This window comes from Psammomys obesus, unplaced genomic scaffold (assembly GCF_907164565.1).
Source record: "Psammomys obesus unplaced genomic scaffold, mPsaObe1.curated_primary_1811, whole genome shotgun sequence".
Lineage (NCBI taxonomy): Eukaryota > Metazoa > Chordata > Mammalia > Rodentia > Muridae > Psammomys > Psammomys obesus.
In genome coordinates this window covers 23617512-23637612 of record NW_026596034.1, presented here as the reverse complement: position 1 = coordinate 23637612, position 20101 = coordinate 23617512, and the positions used below count along the sequence as shown (strand labels likewise).

General features: G+C 39.2%; 1 protein-coding gene across 4 annotated transcripts in view; it reads right to left on the bottom strand.

Annotated features, from left to right (window-relative positions):
* Nfat5 (nuclear factor of activated T cells 5) overlaps positions 1 to 20101 on the bottom strand; it is a 97674-nt gene that overhangs the window by 56347 nt on the left and 21226 nt on the right. The window lies entirely within an intron of this gene.

The window sequence follows — 20101 nt, the reverse complement described above, 5'->3', positions numbered from 1 at the left end:
GCTTTTAGTCCTTATTTTTCAAGGTATTCTCTAGACAAAAAAAAAAAAAAAAAAAGAATTATTTTTAAAACTAGCTAAAATCACAATCCAAAACTTTATTGCCCTGCATAAAACTAAAGTCCAAGTGGATCAAAGATCTCAACATAAAACCAGATACACTAAATCAGTTAGAAGAAAAAGTGGGGAAGAGCCTAGAACTCATTGGCAGAGGAGACAACTTCCTGAACAGAACACCAACAGCACAGGTTCTAAGATCAACAATCAATAAGTGGGACCTCATGAAACTGAAAAGCTTCTGTAAAGCAAAGGACACTGTCATCAAACAAAATGACAGCCTACAGACTAAGAAAGGAACTTCACCAACCTATATCTGACAGAGGTCTAATATCCAGAATATATAAAGAACTAAAAAAGTTAAAAAGCAACAAATCAAGTAATCCAATTAAAAAATGGGACACAGAGCTAAACAAAGAATTCTCTGTAGAGGAATACAGAATGGCAGAGAAACAATTAAAGAAATGTTCAATGTCCTTAGTCATCAGGGAAATGCAAATTTCCCTGAGATTTCACCCATCAGAATGGCTAAGATCAAAAACTCAAGTGACAATGCATGCTGGAGAAGATGTGGAGAAAGGGGAACCCTCCTCCATCGCTGGCAGGAATGTAAACTTGTACAACCACTTTGGAAATCAATCTGGTGCTTTCTCAGACAATTAGGAATAGCGCTTCCTCAAGATCCAGCTATACCACTCATATCCAAAAGATGCTCAAGTATACAACAAGGACATTTGCTCAACCATGTTCATAGCAGCTTTATTTGTAATAGCCAGAATCTGGAAACAACCCAGGTGCCCTTCAATGGAGGAATGGATACAGAAAAATTGTGGTACATTTACACAACAGAATACTACTCAGCAATTAAAAACAAGGAAATCATGAAATTTGCAAGCAAAAGGTGGGATCTAGAAAAGATCATCCTGAATGAGGTTTCTCAGAAACAGAAAGACACACATGGTATATACTCACTTATAAGTGAATATTAGCCATATAATATAGGATAAACATACTAAAACGTACATCTAAAGAAGCTAAGCAAGGAGGACCCTGGGTAAGATGATCAATCCTCATTCAGAAAGACTCTACCCAGCAGTGTATCAAAACAGCCAAACTTTGGGCAGAGTGCGGGGAATCTTAGGAAATAAGGGGGGAGACAATAAGACCTGGAAAGGACAGGAGCTCCACAAGGAGAGCAACAGAACCAAAAAATCTGGGCACAGGGGTCTTTTCTGAGACTGATACTCTAACCAAGGTCCATTCATAGATATAACCTAGAACCCCTGCTCAGATGTGACCCATGGCAGCTCAGTATCCAAGTGGGTTCCTAGTAAGGGGAACAGGAACTGTCTCTAACATGAACTTAGTGGCTGGCTCTTTGATCACCTCCCCCTGAGAGGGAAGCAGCCTTGCCAGGCCACAGAAGAGGACAATGCAGCCAATCCTGATGAGACCTGATAAGCTAGGGTCAGATGGAAGGCGAGGAGGTCCTCCCCTGTCAGTAGACTTGGAGAGAGGGCATGGGAGAAGAGGAGGGAGGGAGGGTGGGTCTGGGAGGGAATGAGGAAGGGGGCTATAGCTGGGATGCAAAATTAATAAATTATAATTAATACAAAAAATAAAAATTTATTTTTAAAAAATGTTTATAAACACAAACACATAAATGTAAATGGAAAGGCAAGGTGAATCACACCTGCAGTCCTATCTTGAGCAGCCAACACAGGAGGACAACTAGTTTGAGGCCATCATGAGTTAGTTCCAGGATAGCCTGGGCCATATATGAAGATGCTATCTCAAAAAACAAAACAAAAACTACCCCTCAAAAAGTGTTTCTAAGAGAAAATGATCCCTCCAACATTAGAGAAGGAACTCAGGGCTCTGGAATGCTGGGCTAGTACTTTGCCCCTAGTCCACTGCTAAGACTTCTTTTACAGAAGTAAAAACACTTTAGGGGAATGTGTGGAATAAGGAAGGCTTCTTTACAGTATGATAAAGATGTTCTAAAATTAAAGTGATAGTTAAACATACTGACAACTATTGAATTATACTCTTTTAAATGGGTGAACTTTGTGTCACAATAACCTCTTAAGGTCTGTTGCTCAGAAAAGGAACCAGAGGCTAGTGTTGTGGCTCATACCTTTATACTCAACACAGAGGCAAAAGCAGGCAGGTCTCTATGAGTTGAGGCCAGCCTGGTCTAAGGATCAAGCTCCAGGCCAGACAAAGCTACACAATGAAACCCTGTCTCCAAAACAAAACAAAACAAAACAAAACAAAACAAAATAAACAAGAAAAGGAGACAGGCTTAAGTAATGCCAGGGTTACATTTAAGAAATCCCAGCAACTCTGGGAGCCTAAGGCAGGAGGAATGTTTATGCTTTAGGCCATCCTGAGTCATACAGTTAAGTGCCAGGGTAGCTTGGACTATAGAGTAAAATCTTGTCTCAAAAGAGTGGGAAGTACAAGTGAGAATTACATAGAATTAAGTAGGGCTTCTAAAAATGTTCCTGATGAACTTCATGAACAAACTGACTTCTATTTGTGAAAAGCAAATTATGAAGGTCAAGGAGCAAGTACTTTTGTTGTTGTTGTTTTATTTTTTGTCTCTCCTGGAGATCAGGAAAATGCTACATCCACAATTATGCTAAACTTAGTAATTTTTTTAAAGTTCCTGTGTACATGATGAAGAAATATCAACTTCATAAAATAGATAACTTTCTACCAACCACACTCAAGCACACAGGAGGAGATGGTCATTACATCAACAACTTGAATGCTTCTAATTTGCAAATAACAGGTTTAAGAGGGACATATGCATGTCATTAAAATTGACCACAGATGATGGAAGATTGAACGAGCTTGATTAATAAGGTAAAATTTTGTTTCTGCTTTTTGAGACTCCATTTCATTATAGCCCATGTTAGTTATTATTTAAAGAAATATGAGGCTGGGGTCAGCCGATATGCAAGAGGTTTATTAAGTGGGTATGGAGGGAGTGGGAGAACAGGACACGGTGGGGAGAGAGAAAGAAAGAGAAGGGGAGGCGCCCCAAGAGAAAGAGAGAGAGAGAGCATGAGAGAGGGAGAGCAAGAGTGTAAGAGAGTGACACGTGTCGGGGTTGGCCCTTTAAGGGGCAAGGTAACCACGCCTTCCAGGTGTGGCCACCTGACTGGTGACACATGATGACATCATAAATTGCTGGGTAACCCAGGAGCAGGTTGTGTTCCAAATACTAACAGCCCAAGCTAGCTTAGAACTTACTATGTAGCCCATGTTTTCCTGGAACTTTATTATGCAATCTCCTGGATCAGTCTCCTGAGCCATTACAACTGCCATAAGTGAATATAATAAGGTGATGTAACAGCTTAGTGATGTTACGTCACTACACACATGTACTCATTCCTCTACTCTCTTTATGTTCTTTTACTTTCCTAAGGAAAATTTTCCTTAGCTTTCCAACTGGGATGAATGTTTTCTTATATACTTTCCCTATTAATGTTGCTAATAATTTTCATTTAACCAACTCATCTATGGTTCATCATGAATTTTAGGCGACAAAAATCCTAATTAATATAAGTGTATTACTTAAATATCCACGAAGCAAAATCAGGGCAAATGCAGTATCGTAAGTAAATTTAACTAACAAATTATTGATATAATGGGGCATATGAAGGGACAGACTTCTCTCCAGAGTACAGGGAAAACATTAAGCATTGTTAAAACCCTGTTAGAAATCACTACTAAAGCCAAGCATGGTATCAGAGAAATAGAATAACTGTATTCAGGAGACAGAGACACTAGAATCTTTAAATTGGAGTCTAGCCTGATCTACACAGCAAGTTCTAGGTCAGCCACAGCTACAAGATACTACTGTGTTTAAACAAACAACAAAAATCAGTAAATAAGACAAATCATCACTATTAGTGTTAATAAAAAAAGAAATGCCCTTCCTCCCTCCCTCAGACTTGTTGGCAAACCTAACATCTTGCACATGCTAGGAAAGCAGTGCTACACTAAGCAGTCCTCTTTTACTTTTTTCTTTTTCTTTTAAGACAGGGTCTCACTGGGTAGCCCTGGTTGGCCTGAACTTGCTATAGGCTGACACTCAACTCACATAGATCTCCCTGCTTCTATGTCTCAAGTGCTGGGATTACAGGCTTCTGGCCACCAAACCTTTTTACTTTTGGAAACAGTTTTACTAAGTTAAACAGGATGGCCTTGAACCTAATTCTGTAGCCCAAGCTGACAAGTTCTTTAACTACAAGCACTCTTTTGATATTTATTTTTCCAGTAAATAAGTTGGGATGATGCCTTGACAGCTGTTGGACTGTTGCCTTGAGCAAAAGACTACTCTTAGGCCAACACTGGCCATTATGAGCAACATCACTGATGCCATGAGAAAACTGCACACTGATTGCTTCAGCTCCCAAAGGAACAGCCTCAGCCAGGACTGATTCAAACAATTTGTACCAAACTTTTTGTTTTCTTTTTGTTTTTTCAAGTCAAAATTTCTCTGTGTAACAGAGCCCTGGCTGTCCTGGATTCTCTTTGTAGACCAGGCTGGCCTTGAACTTATAAAGATCCACCTGCCTCTGCCTCCGGAGAGCTGGGATTAAAGGCATGTAGCACCATGCTCAGCCCTTTGTCAGTGAACTGTTAATGTTCCTCCAACCATTTCCAAAGGCCAGAAAGGAAGCAAGTCTCCTAATGGTCTAACAGAGAGACTGATGTGACTGATACTAAAAGGACAATGCTGTGAACAAAAGCCGTGAATAGTGCAAACACTGATCCCTTCTCTGGCTATTAGAGCAGGCTGTTTGGTTCACTTGGTGACTCAGCTAGGAGACCACCCTGCGATGTATCTCCCAGTATTACAACAATACCAAGTTTCTCTCTAGCAGTCCTCCCTTGCTACTCTCCATAATAAGGGGCTGAGCTGGTAACACAAGAGGCAGAGTCAGTAAAGCAGCAGAAATGGCAGCTTGCAGGCTGAACTGCAAAAGTGGCGAGGTGGCTGACTGTTTGACAACTGAAAAAGAGGTAACTGAAGAGTTCCCAAGGATGGCAGGTTAAGGCGGGACAGAAAAGTAGACAAAGAGCAAGAGCAGAGGCTGAAAAATAGAAGGCTGTAATATCCAGAAGAGACATTGCAGGCTGCAGTTGCTGGAAGATTTCCAGAGACTTGTCAAGCTTTGGGACCCAGGATCTCAGATACCCCACGGTCTGGAGCTACAAAACTGACAGATGTCAAGAGCTAAGCAATTTCCACATCTAGAAGTTACAGCTGCCAGAGGCTAAGGCATTCTATCTTCCTTGCCTATAAAGCACTATAGCTTAGCATTCTGTAGCGCTAAGGACTGACCAGAGCCGGGCGTGGTGGTGCATGCCTGTGATTCCAGCATGCTGAGGGGCAAAGGCAGGAAGGCTGGCCTCAAAAATCTACAAACTGAGTCCAGGGCAGCCAAGGCTACACAAAGAAACCCTGTCTCAAAAAAAGAAGCTCCTACCAGAGGTAAGCACAGAAGCACACGAGCTACACTAGAGGGCGCCAAATGTCACTGTTCTAGCTTGCCTGCTGCCACCTCACTGCCATCAAATACAGAGACACCAACACTCAGCACACAAAGCACTTCTCATCACCTGCTTAAGATTTCTATCAAGATAGGACAAAAGTCCGTGTTCCTCCCCACCACCAATCAGATGACTAGTACAAGAGCACAAGAAAAGAAAATCAGCAAATTCAGAAGACCAAGTATTTGCTGTAAGGGCCCAGCCCAACTGGAAAAGAAGAGTTGAAACAGCATTTTTGGGGGCTTGAGAGATGGCTCAGTGTCATAACTGTCTATAACTCCAGTTCCAAGGGATCTGACACCTTCACACTGATGCACACTAAATAAAATAAGAATTATTAAAAAAAATCAGCATTTTCAGTACTTTGTTTCTAGTTACAAAGGCAACAATGTCAAAATGAGCTGGCTGGATTGTTTAATTGGTCCTGTTCTACAAATTCTAATTGATCTATTTATGTTCCTGATTGTTGTGGGTCAATTTAAATCCTTTATTCTTTCCTGGCTATGAAAAACTTTTACCACCAGTGCACATCAAGCTCAAAATAGAAATCCTACCCTGAGGCCAAAGCAGTATAATAGCTTTGGCTGTCCTAGAACTCACTACTTAGACCAGGGTGACCTTGAACTCACAGAGATCCACCTGCCTCTGCCTTCCAAGTGCTGAGATCAAAGGCATGCACTGTACTGAGGTCAGGCCTGAAACTAGTTTTAAAACTCTGTGTGTGTGTGCGCACACACTCTCAAAAGTATATGTATGTATATCATCTATGTACAAGAGCCTACCAACATAAGAAGAGGGCTTTGGATTCCCTGGAACTGGAGTTAAAGGTGGTTGTGACCACCTTGTTGGGTACTGACACCTGAACTCAGGCCCTTGAAAAGAGAACATTTGTAACTTAAAAGTGCACTTTTTTTCCTTCCTAGGTGGTCATTCTGTGCTCTAAGTACCACTATCTACAGCTTTAGTCTGTTATTACTCATTTCAGAAAAAGAAAACAGATCTCCAAGACCTATACTTCCTACTCCCTATCTCTCTTTTTCTAGTCCAGTCTAGGAAGACAAACCACAGCTGGAAAACAGATTAATTTTCTTGTTCTTCTCTCACAGCAAAATAGCAACATTAGTAACATAATATAACTAACACTGAGCATTCTCAGGGGCCAGTAACTATGCAAATGGGGTGTGTATATGTGTTACACGCACCTAGTCTCACTTAGTTTCATTCTTATGACAAATTTTACCAGTGAAAAATACTTAATATCAGCATTGTTAAGATTAAAAAATTAAAAATAGTGATGAAATAAGTGATGATTACAATGGGGAATTGTAATAAAATCTAGGACAGTAGAGTTTTCCTGATAAGAAACATGGAGATAGGACAAAGGAAAAACAACAACAATAAATAAAAAAAAATACCAAATTGGATTATACAGCAGACTTATAGGTGTTCATTATGAGTTCATACTGAATAATTACATACAATAAAGTGGTATGTGAGGATGAGGTACAACTCACAGAACAGCTGTAGTTTAAACAGAAAGATCTGTTCCTAAGAACTAGATTATTCCTTCTTGGATGATTAGTCTCCACTGCACCATTACTGACGGGAGAAGAGGTTAGGAATTCAATTGCTTTGGGGTTAGACTTAACACCAAAATTGTCAGAGAGTTAATTTCCTTTTCAACTTTTCTCAAGAATCCTTGACTTACTTCCAGGTAATCAAGTTGAACAGAATATTGATTAATGCCTATGAAGACATGGAAGAGAAAAAGGCACAGTCTCTGTGAAGTGTTTCTGGCCAAGAGGACATGCACATATACATGTGCACACACAAGTATTTTTGTTTGTCAAGCTGTCAGCTAAATAAATACACTTTAAAAAGGATGAAAAAGCACAAAGAACTGACTTGAGTGCCAGCCTGGTCTGTACAGCAAGTTCAGGATAGCCAGGGCTACAAAGTGAGAATCTGTCTTAAAACAAGGTCTCTCTGTTGGGTAGCTCTTGCTACACTAGAACTATGTAGACAGTATGGCCTTGAATGCACAGAAACCCATCTGCCTCTGCCTCCCTAGTACTAGGATTAAAGGTGTGTACTACCACAGCTAGAAAAGATGATATTCTGTGTTGAGAAAGCTTTAAAAATATACCAAGGAGAGACGGCTCAAGTGTTAAGAACACTGGTTGCTCTTACAGAAGACCAGGGTTCAACTCCTAAAGCTACTTAGCAGCTCACAACAGTCTATAACTCCAGAGGATCCAATGCCCTCTTCTGGCTTCTTTGGGAACTAGGACATACATGCATAGACATATATACAGTCAAAAAACCCATACACATAAAAATGTTAATGTACTTTAAAAACATAACAAAGTGCTGGGTGCGGTGGTGCACACCTGTAATCCCAGCACTCAGGAGAGGCAGCGGTAGGTGGATCTCTGTGAGTTAGAGGCCAGCCTGGTCTACAAAGTGAGTCCACTCCAGCAAGAATACAAGATAAACCCTGTCTCAAAAAAGCCAAACCAAGCCAAACCAAACCAAACCAAACCAAACCAAACCAAACCAAACCAAACCAAAACCAAAACCAAAGTGAAGCCAGGTAGTGGTGGTGCATGCCTTTAATCCAAGCACCAAGGAGGCAGAGACAGGTGGACTTCTGAGTTTGAGACTGGCCTGGTCTACAGAGCTAGTTCTAGGACAGCCAAAGCTAACAAAGAGACCTTGTCTCGACAACCCCCCCCCCCAAAAAAAAAAGAAGCAACAAAGCATGAATTAATGCCCCAAACAGGTACTATTACACAAATAATACAAGTTCACCGATTATCAGATATACACACAGTCTATAGCCATACCACCTCAAATGCCCAATCATCAGGTCTGGATACTATACTGAAAAATCCACTTATGAACACTTTCATCTTGTTATCAATATGAAAACAAAACAGCATCCACATCCTTGTAAATATGAAACTACCATTAATCTTAGAAAGTTTCCTTAAGTCAACCCCCTCCAAAAAAAGGCTTAGAAAAGATTTGCCTTACTCTTCCCCTCCTCTGTTCATTGCCTCACTAAGGAGGTGAATCCCCAAGTTAAGGTTTCATATTAGACACTCTCAACAAAGTCCTGACATCTCCAGTGTGCCAACAATTCTACACTGAAAGACAGCATCCTTTTTTTTTTTTTTAAACAGCAAAAAAAACACTTCACCCTTGACAGTCATCACATTTGGCATCTCCCCTGGAAAAAAAAATGTACTGGCTGCAGGTCCATTAGATATTTTATTTCTCAAAGATTATAGAGTCCAAGAATAACTGGTACATGATACTTTGTTTTAATAAGTTTTTTCAGTTTTGAAGTGTAAGCCAATTCATCAATTTGCTATCAAATATGTATTTATTCATATTACTTTTTCAGGTTGTATTGTTTTATCCAAACATACTAGTGTTGTAACTCATTTAGATAATATACAACAGTACGCTTTATACCAATGGGGGGGGGGGCCTAAAAAGTTCCATAGACATTGCCCAGTTATTTAATTATCTGTTATTTTAGGATAGAGACTGTAGTTCAGTTGGTAGAGCAACTGCCTGGGGCACAGTCAATCCCCAGGGCAGCATAAACCTGGATTGGTGACACACTCCTCTAATTCCAGTACTCTGGAAGTAGAAGAAGGAGTTTTAGGAGTTCAATATCATCTTTGGCTACTCAGCCCCCCGCCCCCAACACCCAAGGTCAATGTTTGTTCTCCATCTTAATTTTATTTTATTACATTTAATTTTGCATGTATGAGTGGACACAAGTTTTTATAAGCATGTGGAAATCAGAGGACAATTTTTCTGAGTCAGTTATCTTCTCCCTTGTGGGTTCTGAGGAGTGAATGTAGAATGTAGGCTTGGTGTTTATAGGCTGATTCACATAGTCAACTCCTCCATCTTTCATTCATTGAACCTGGAGCTCACTGATTCCGGTCCACTAGGCTGGCTAGCTAGTGAGTCCCAAAAATCTACCTTCTGTACCTGCATACTACTAGGATTGCAGGTACATGCTGTCACATCTAGCTTTTTATGTGGGTGCTAGAGATTCAAACTCAGGTCTTTGTGCTTGTGTGGAAAGCACTTTACCAACCAAGTCACTAGGCCTTTTTAATATTACTTTTACTTAAGTCTGTCCCAGAAGAAACAAACTCTGAATTAATGACATCGTAAAGGATCCATATAGCACTTAGTGAAACATTTAAGGCTTATTTATAATTTCCAAAAACCTTACATAGATAGTTTTTTAAGAATGTTCAAACTATGAATTGTGCATGGTAGTGCATGCCTATAATCCCACTATTCAGCTGGCTGAGGCAGGCAATCACAGATGCTAAGTCAGGACTGCTACATAGCAAGATTCTGTCTCAAAAAAGAACAACCCCTTCCCCAAACAAACAATAAAGCCAAACTAGAGTGAAGCAGAGTCCAAAAAAGAATCAGAGGACCCAAAAAAGGTTATCAGAAACTTAGGAGGGAAAGGAGGATATCTACGGGGGAATAGATCTTAGCAGTTTCAGAGCCTAAACTGAAAGAAGAAAGCACAACTGAGTTGGGGGAAAGGAAGGAGAGATATCCAGGTAGAGACTAAGCAGCATGAAGTAATGTCTGTGTAAGAGGACACAGGGTAAAGGATGGGGTGAGGGAAGAACCCAAGCACAGTGAATCTTTGTAGAGGATTCAAATGGATGTCAGACTCCAACACCTAGTGGGAATTGACATGTAAGTGGATAGCTCAGCCCAGGTTATAAAGTAAATGCCTAAGAAGTAGGAGAAGGATACATATGGGAACCAGTGCGAAAGCCCAGCATGGATATCAGACAGAGCAGCATTAGGAGGTATATATGTTGGAGGTGCCTTATATACAGCACCAGAGCCTAAACAGTAATGAAGATGTCTACATAGAAAGTGGCTCAAGACTGGGTATTGAGAGTACACTACAGCTATGAAGAATGTGGCCAGCCAGGTGCGGTGACACACACCTGTTATCCTAGCACTCGGGGAGGCAGAGTCAGGAGGATCTGTGAGTTGGAGGCCAGCCTGGTCTACAAAATGAGTCCAGGACAGCCAAGGCTACAAAGAGAAACCCTGTCTCGAATAACTTAAAAAAAAAAAAAAAGAATGTGGCCAAGTGAGAGCAGTAGAATGTATATAGCACTGGAAGACTATGCAGCTACAGAAGTATTTATCTAAGACTATAGAGCCTGAGCAGGGTGAGGAGGCCACCTGTGTAAGAAACCTAGCATGTGTGTGATTATCAGAGACTGGCTCTATGCCTAATAGGGCTGTCCAAAGTGAGGACTAAGAATAAATGTAAGTTTGAAGCTAGCCACGGGTGAACAGTAGGTCTGCTCTGTGTTCTAAGAGCTTCCATGTAGGAAATGCCAGGTTCAAGCTGGGGAATTAGTGTCAGAAGTGGAAGGCAGTAGCAGTATGTGACAAATAACGTAGTGACTGACCACGTCAGTAACCCGTTAAGATCAAAAGGGGCCACCCTAGGCTACACGATAAAAGAAAACCAGGCTCAAAGCAAATCAGTAAATCAAAGGAAGCAAATTTAAATGTCTTCATATGTGAACATCTGGCCATCAAAAAAATCTACACACTAGACTCATTTGGTAAAATACTTGATGCACAAGCACCAGGACCTAAACTGGATACCTAGTACTCATGAAAAAAGTCATGTGGTAGCATAAACTGTATGTAGTACCAGCTCTGGAAAGGCAGAGAAGGCAGATACACTGCAGCTTACTGACCAGCTAGCAAGCCCCAGTTCTGGTGAGAAAGCCTGTCTCAAGAAACAAGGAGGGGCTGGAGAGCTGGCTCAGAGGCTAAGAGCACTGTCTGCTCTTCCAGAGGTCCTGAGTTCAATTCCCAGCAACCACATGGTAGCTTACAACCATCTATAATGAGATCTTGTGCCCTCTTCTGTCATGCAGATGTACATGCAAATAGAGCACTCATATGTAAAATAAAGAAATAAATCTTAAAAAAAAAAAATAGAATAAGAAAAAGAAACAAGATGGACAGCTCCTGCGGAATGAGCCTAGGGGTTGACTTCTGGCCACATGCACACATAGAAACTCCTCTACCCATATCCACATATACAAATATGCCCATAAAAATTCCTTGCATTGTTATTTTGCTTCTTTGTCACAACTTTGCTTAAAACCAAATCTTACAAAACCAAATACTTTTGTATTTGTAAAATACAAAAATGTAAAATACAAAAATGTATCAAAGTTTTAACCTAAAAAGAAAAGTGGTATTCAAGAGATGGCTCATTGCTTAAGATCACTTGCTGCTCTTACAGACAATCCAGGTTTAGTTTCCTGTGCCCACCATCAGGAAGCCTATAACCACCCATAACTCTAGTTCCAGAGGATCTGATGCCATTTTCTGGCCTCCATGGGCACCTGGATACCTTTGATGCAAATACATATATAGTTAAGTGCATGTGTGTGTGCACAGGCATGTGCACACGTGTGCAGACACACGCACAAACACATTTAAAAAAATTAATTGGATTTTATCTTCTAGCTTTTGCAGGTACTAGGCACAGCACATGGTACACAGATAAACATGCAGGCAAAACACTCTTATAAATAAAAAATAAGTTATCTCTTGATCAATTTTCTTGATACTTTATTTGCCACAGCCTTAGGCTCAGCATATTTCAGAATGTTGTCTCTTCCTGCTCTCACCTGTAACCTGATAGAATATAACTTAAACGTCATTCAACTAGCTCATATACTACACAAGGGGCATAAATATAAAAGAAAATCACTCTTAGAAGATCACAGATTTAAAAAAAAAAAGAATTGCTTAAAATAATAAACCAAGCATATGGATAGGAAGGGAAGAAAAACATGACTTCAAAGTCAATCTTGACTACATAGGAAATTGAAGGTCAGGTACATAAAGGAAGAATGGAAGGAAGGAAGGGGGGAAGGAGGAGGCAATCATACAATAGCAAGCAAACAAGGAACTCAAGACACTAAAACTTTGTTTTGATTGCTCCTAACAACAGTGAGACTGGGCTATTAAATGTTATAATTAGGTTGACAACATAGCTATACAATAACATGTGGTTCTAATTAAATATCTGTTGATGTCTGTCTTTTCCCCTCCGTTTTCACCTTTCCCTCCACTCATTAAGTTACCATGATTTTCAATTTTTTATCCATGTATTCTTACCTATGCAAAAGTCTTGTTTTGTTTTTGCCTGAAACACTGATTTCCGCCCCTCTGCCCCCCTTAGCTCTTTTCAACCGATTCTTTCTTTCCAAGTGGCTCTTCCTGACCACCTCAGTTTTTGACACTCACTTTTTAGGCCACACTGACCTCCAGCTTGTGTTAATCTTCTGTATCCCAGTATGTTGAGATTACAAGTATGTGCCACTACAGCAGCCACTTCAACTTCATTTCTTAGCTCTATTTCTCTTACCAAAATACTTAGGACACTTTAATAACTGCCAGGTTCCTTGCATTTATTTCTTATTAGACTCCACACATCATGGGGACAGTGGCTTGGTCAGTTCATGCATACTGTCTGAACAAAAGGCATGCATGACACAAATAGGTATTCATTTGATGAGTGTATTAATAAGAAAATAGACTCTAGAAGATATAAGATTGCTAACGGTACATAAAAAAGAGGTAAGGCTTCAAGATGGTTCCACAGGTAAAGATACTTGCCCTGCTAAGCCTCATGACCTGAATTTGATCCCTGAAACTAACATAAAGATGGAAGGAGACTTATTCCAGAGTTTTCCTCAGACTTCCACATGGGCATTGTGGCACACAACCAACCATACACATACATAGTACCATACACAATAAAAATTTAAACATGTAGACAGATATGAATGAGAAAAGCAGGGTGGGAAAGTCAGAGAGAGAAAGGAACTTTAAGAAAACAGACAGAATCGAGAGTTAAGCATGGTGGTGCACACCTTTAATCCCAGCACTCAGGAGGCAGACAGAGGCAGGCAGATCTTTGTGAGTTTGAGATCAGCCTGGTCTACATAGTTAGTTTCAGGATAGCCAGGGCTACAGAGACTCTGTCTCAACAACAAACAAACAAAATAGTAATAATAAATGTTTAAGTATCAAGGATAAAAAGCATCAGAAAGAATGTTGAAGACTTCCAAAAGGGAACAAAGAACCTGAAAAAATTCACTTGTTTAATGTGGTACTTCCTGGTTTTTTTTTTTGTTGTTGTTGTTGTTGTTTTGTTCTGTTTTTTGTTTTTGCCAAAGAAGGGAATGATGGAGACAGATGCCACAAGGCAGAGCTGAAGTCCAAGTAAGAAGAAATGAGTGTAGGGTAAGTTGAAGTAAACTACTATTCCATAACCTTTCCAAAGAGAAAGAAAGGGTGCTTTAGAAGACTACAGATGAAAGGCTTATTTTAATACTTCACAGTATAAAGAAAAGTACCCGTTAATAAGAAAAAGCCTGAGATATCACAAAGAAATTCACTGAAGAGAACACCATCAAGCTACCACTGTGGCATGTGACTGTAATCCCAATTATTCAGGAAACCAAGCAACCCTTACACTTTCTAACGGTCCTAATGCATAAGAGTAGTGACACTGTCAACTTTAATATATTTTTACTATATTAACAGTACATTTTGTAATTGTTTTGCTTTTATTATTAGCTTTTCTTTTTGCTAATCTCTTACCATGACAAGCTTGTTTATTTATTTATTTATTTATTTATTTATTTATTTATTTATTTATTTACTTACTTACTTATTGGCTGAGTCCCACTATGCATCCCAGGCTTAAAAACAACAACAAAAACTACGTGGAACAAGCTGTCCTCAAACATACAGTAATCCTCTTGTATCTAACCCCATTCCAGGCATGTAGCATCACGCGAGGCCATATAAACTACTTTTATCATGGGTATGTGCATATTAAAAAAACAACAACATAGAATGGAGGAAACAGCACTATCAGTGACTTCAAACACCTACTGGAAACCATGGATTTAGAACAGTTGGAGGCACTACTATATACCAGTATCATTCTAGTAACTAAGAGGTAAATAGCACTGTATAACCTTATGTAAGTGACTCAAGAGATGAAGACTTCTTTTAACACATTAAAATAGTGGTAATACCTATCTGCCTTGAGGAGTTGTGAGAGCCAGCAGTGATGTCTAAAAGACACCCAAAACTATTAGTAGTAGTATTATGTAGAAACGGGAGCTGCTAGGAACAAATGGAAGCTGTAGTTCCTGCCCTCAAAAGGGTATGTAGTAAGAAGGCGTTACTGAGATACTGCTTACATATTATTATTATTAATTATTATTACTATTAGTTTTTTGAGACAATGTTTCTCTGGGTAGCCTTGGCTGTCCTGGAACTCACTCTGTAGAACAGGAGGGCCTCAAACTCAGAGATCTGCATGCTTCTGCCTTCTGAGTGCTAGAATTAAAGGGCATGCACCACTACAACCTAGCTGACATGATTTCTTTTATTGCAAAAGTAGTCACGTAAATATCTCATGTCCATTCCAAATGCTTTTAATTTCATGTTTAAACAAGTAGCTTTCCTTGCTATAGGTCTAGGGCTTCCTAGCTAGGCTTGCTAGCTAGCCAGTGAAGATGAATCAGAGAGCTACAGGTTCAGAAAGAAACCTCAAAATAATAAAGTGGAAAGTAACAGCAGAAAGTACCTGATGTCATTCTCTGGCTTCTACTTGGCCAAGCACATCTGCACACATACATGCACACTGCACACACAGGCATACAACACACACACAAATGAAATAATAAAACAAAATTATTCCCTTTCACCTTTACAGTGTTTGTCAATGTTAATACTGAAGAACCAGATTTTACATAATAACACAGACTTTTGGTTTCTCTTGATAAGCCACAAGATCTGGCCAAACCAAACATATTTATACAAGAAAGCTGGAGCTGCCTGCTCCCATAAGAGTGTTCAGTTACAGAAATACCATTAAGCCAATTTCAATGATTTGTATTACACTGTTGGTACCCATTTTGCACCTGAGTTTTCAATCCTATTAGTAGGGTTGCAAGATTAAGGTATTCTTGTGAAACAGGAGGAAAAAAGGACAAAAGATAATTTCTTTCCTAAAGAAACTTTTCAAACTTAAAGACCAGAACACTGAGTATTCTCAATTTTCCTGACCTTCTGCCACAGGCAAATTTTAAGGTACTGCCTATGATAGCCATGGGATGTAAGCACTTCCATCATCTTCAACACAATAAAAAAAAAGCTTCCTGTTTTTTGTTTGTTTGTTTGTTTGTTTGTTTTGTTTTTAAAGACAAGTATGGTAGCTCAGACCTGAAATCCCAGAACTTGAGAAGCAGAAGTAGGAGGACAGGAGTTCACGGCAATCTCTGGTTGCATGGACAGTTTCATCCTGGTTATACCTGTAATCCCAGTACTCAGGGAAGCAGAGGCAGGCAGATCTCTGGGAGTTCAAGACCATCCTGGTCTATAAAGTAAGTTGAATCCAGGACAGCCAAGGCTACACAGAGAAACCCTGACTCAAAAAACCAAAAAAATCAACCAACCAACCAACCCACCAACCAAGCAAAACAAAACAAAAACATTTTATACATAGTAATATTAAAATTTGGTACTCAAATTAGCCAAGCCTGGTGCCTCAGGACTAAAATACCAGCTGCTAAGGAGCCCAAATAGGAAGATCAAAAGTTCAGGGCATGCCTGGGTCATAGCATAAGTTAAAGGCCAGCCTGGAAAACTTAGTAAGAAAGATCTCAGGGCTCCGTGGTAAAGCACTTGGTCTAACAGGTACTAGGCCCTAGATTCAATTCCTGGCACTGCTTCCCCACGGTACCTAAATAGGTATACAAACATATTCAAAGCATATGGATAGCAGCATTATTTACAATAGCCAAAAGAGAGGAATTCAAATGCCACCAAAAAACAAATGGTTAAGGTCCACATGTTGAAACAACTATTAGATTGCAAAAAGAAAATACTAAATAAATCTTAAAACATGGATAGACCTCAAAAACATCATCCTGGACTGAGGTAATAAATCACACAGGAACACCTGGGTTTATCCTCAGAACAAACAGATAAATAATAAATATATAAACAAATAAATAAAATCCCAATAAAAAAGTTTCTCTTATATTTATGATTGTGAGCCACCATGTGGTTGCTGGAAATTGAATTCAGGACCTCTGGAAGAGCAGACAGTGCTCTTAACCACTCAGCCATCTTTGTTTGGGCTGGAGAGATGGCCCAGCTGTTAAAGGTTAGGCTCACAATCATCTATACTGCGGTCTGATGCCCTCTTCTGGCATGCAGATGTACATGCAGATAAGAACTCATACATTAAATAAATATCCCTTTTTAAAAAAGCGGTGTGTGTGTGTGGGGGGGGTGTATAGTGGTGAGAAATCAGGAAAGGCTTCCAATATCAACCTCTGACCTCCAACACACCAACTGGCACATGTGTGTATGTGTATGTGGACCCAGGGAATCAGAGGTCAAGAACATGGGATTACTCTTCTAGAGACCCTGAGTTAAATTTTCAGTGCCCACATGGTGTCTAACAACCATCTATAACTGTAGTCCCATGGAATCCAATGACTTCTTCTAGTGTAGACAAAACACCCATACATATTAAACAAATAAATAAATCTTAAAAAAAAAAAAGAACCTAGTTCATTTTTTCATGAAAGTATAAATATATATGTATATTTATTTATTTATGGGTTGGAGTGATGGCTCAGTAGTTAGGAGCACTTGCCGCTCTTTCAGAGGACCAGAGTGTGGGTCCTAATTCCCTGGTCAGGTGGCTCACAACGTCTTCTAACTCCAGCTCTAAGAAGTCTGGTGCTCTCAAAGGCCCCCACAAGCATCCACAGAAATCCACATGCACACAAATATCTACATTATTAAAAAAAATTTTTTTTTAAATTAAGAAATTCTCAAAGCTTGGGAATTCAAATGTTTTAGTTTCTTTTTTTTATCGATTTTTTTAAAAGATAAAAAAAAAAAGCTGGAAAGGCAGCTTAGTGGTTAAGAGCATTTGCTGCTTTTGTAGACTTTGTTCGGTTCCCAGCATCAACATAGTGGCTTACAATCATCTAAACTCCAGATCCAAGGAATCTGACACTCTCTTCTGATCTCCGCTGGCACGAGGCACATGTATATTCACGAAGGCAAAACACTCATATGCATAAAATAAATAAAGCCAAAAAATTAATTAGGGGCTGAAAAGATGGCTCCACAGCAAAGAGAATGTATTGCTTTTCCAGAGGATGTAATCTGATTCTCAGCAACCACATCTGGTGGCTCATGTCAGGTAGTTCACAACCTCTTGTAACTCCAGCTCCAGGAAATCCAATGACTTTGACATCCATGGGCATCCTATACCCTACACACACACACACACACACACACACACACACACACACACACACGATTAAAAATAAATGAATATAGTTTTTAAAAAGAAAAAATAAATTAAAAATAGTGTCAGAGGTTTTCTGTTTGTCTTCACACATTCTATACAAGGAAATGAATTAATTTTATGCTGAACTGCAACCCCAGCCCAGAATCAGCTTCATATCTTCTTTTAAAAAACTTAAAACATTCAGCTGGCTATGGTGGTGCACGCCTGTGATCCCAGCACTCAGGGAGGCACAGGCAGGTGGACTGCTTTGAATTGGAGGCCAGCCTGGTCTACAAAGTGAGTCCAGGACAGTCAAGGCTACACAGAGAAACCCTGTCTCAAAAAAACCAAAACCAAACAAACAAACAAACAAAACTTCAAAAAACAGCAAAACAACAACAAAACACTTAAATATTTAATCATGAACATTTTCTTCTATCACTAAATATTATTTGAATAAATGTTTATTTAGTTTTGCTTGACAGTTTGGTTACATGTGTCAATCATGCTAGTGTTAAACTCTCTTGCCTCAGAGTCAGTAGTGCTGGGATTACATATATATCATTACATCTAACTAAATACATTATTTAAAATAGCCACAGTATTTAATCTATGGAAGTTTATTAAACAAATCCTCTTCCCTTAAGCTAGATGAATAATTCAGCTATACCATGAAGGATTTTAATTAGCTAACTGAAGCATTATTATTACTATTATAAGTGTATGCATGAAGTGTGCAAGGTGGTATACAAGCTACACTACCCATGTGGAAGGCAGAGGGCAACTCTGTATGTAGCCAGTTCTCCTTCCACCTTTACATGGGCCCCAGAGATCACACTCAGACTGGCAGAACCATGCAGAAATGTCTTTATCTGCTGAGCTATCTTGGGAGCCCAACAAAACTGTTAAAAACAGCTATTTTGTCTTAGTTATAATCATTTTCCTAATGAAATAAGTCTTATGCTTTAAATGTTCTTTAAACTAGAAAGTTTGTTTAGATTATACAACTAGAGAAAGTACAAGTGACGATTCTGAATTCAGATCTGACTCCAAAGCTTAATCATGAAACCACAATAGATTACATAATGATATCCATGTGGTCTTATCTAATAACGTACAAGTTATCTTATTTACGTACTCCGTTCTCTAAATAAAGCTAAAAGACACAAGTCTGCACCACGCACTGGGAAATACAACAGAAAAAGAAATTTAGAAACACAAGACAAACTTAGAAATACACTGTTTCTAAAAAACAGGGTTCAGGAACAGTGATCATCACATACAAAATCTTGCATGATCAACAGCATTACTCCTCACAGGAAATAACCACTCGGTGTTCATTATTGTGATCTGTAAGTTATTTAAAAATGAATTATGAAGTCTATTATGAAAAGATTGGCTAATTGTAAGTAAATTTTGTTAAAGAATGTAATACTTTGTAGCTATTGTAAATTGTAACAAATTGACATTTTATAGCATCAATAAGCTGTTAAAATGGGATGTAGTCTATAATTCTGTTCATGAGGCAACATATAAATAGAAGTGTGTATATAAATACATAGGTGAAAGAATCATCATGAACTTATTAATAATAGCCATTATCTAGTTACAGAATTTTTTATGATTTATTTTTGCTTTGTACTTGGCCATGTTTTAAAATTCATTCTGTAATACTTGTATGTTTACAACCATATGTATCTATATGTACATGTTTAAATTCTGATAGATCAACATAAGGTAGTATTCTTAGAAAAAGTACAAAATGAAGAAAAAAATCAGTGGTAAGAGGGCACTGTGGATAATGCCTGTTATTCTCACTATGTAGGATCTAAGGCAAGAGAACTAGCATGATTCTGAAGTCACCTTAGCTTACAGTGGGCAAACTGTGTCATGAAAAGAGATGGATGGATGGATGGATGGATGGATGAGACAGGGAGGGGAGGCAGGCTGGCAATGTAACTCAGTTGGGAGAGTGCTGGCTTAGTATGCACAAAGCCTGGGTTCAATCCAAAAAAAACACATAAACTGGGC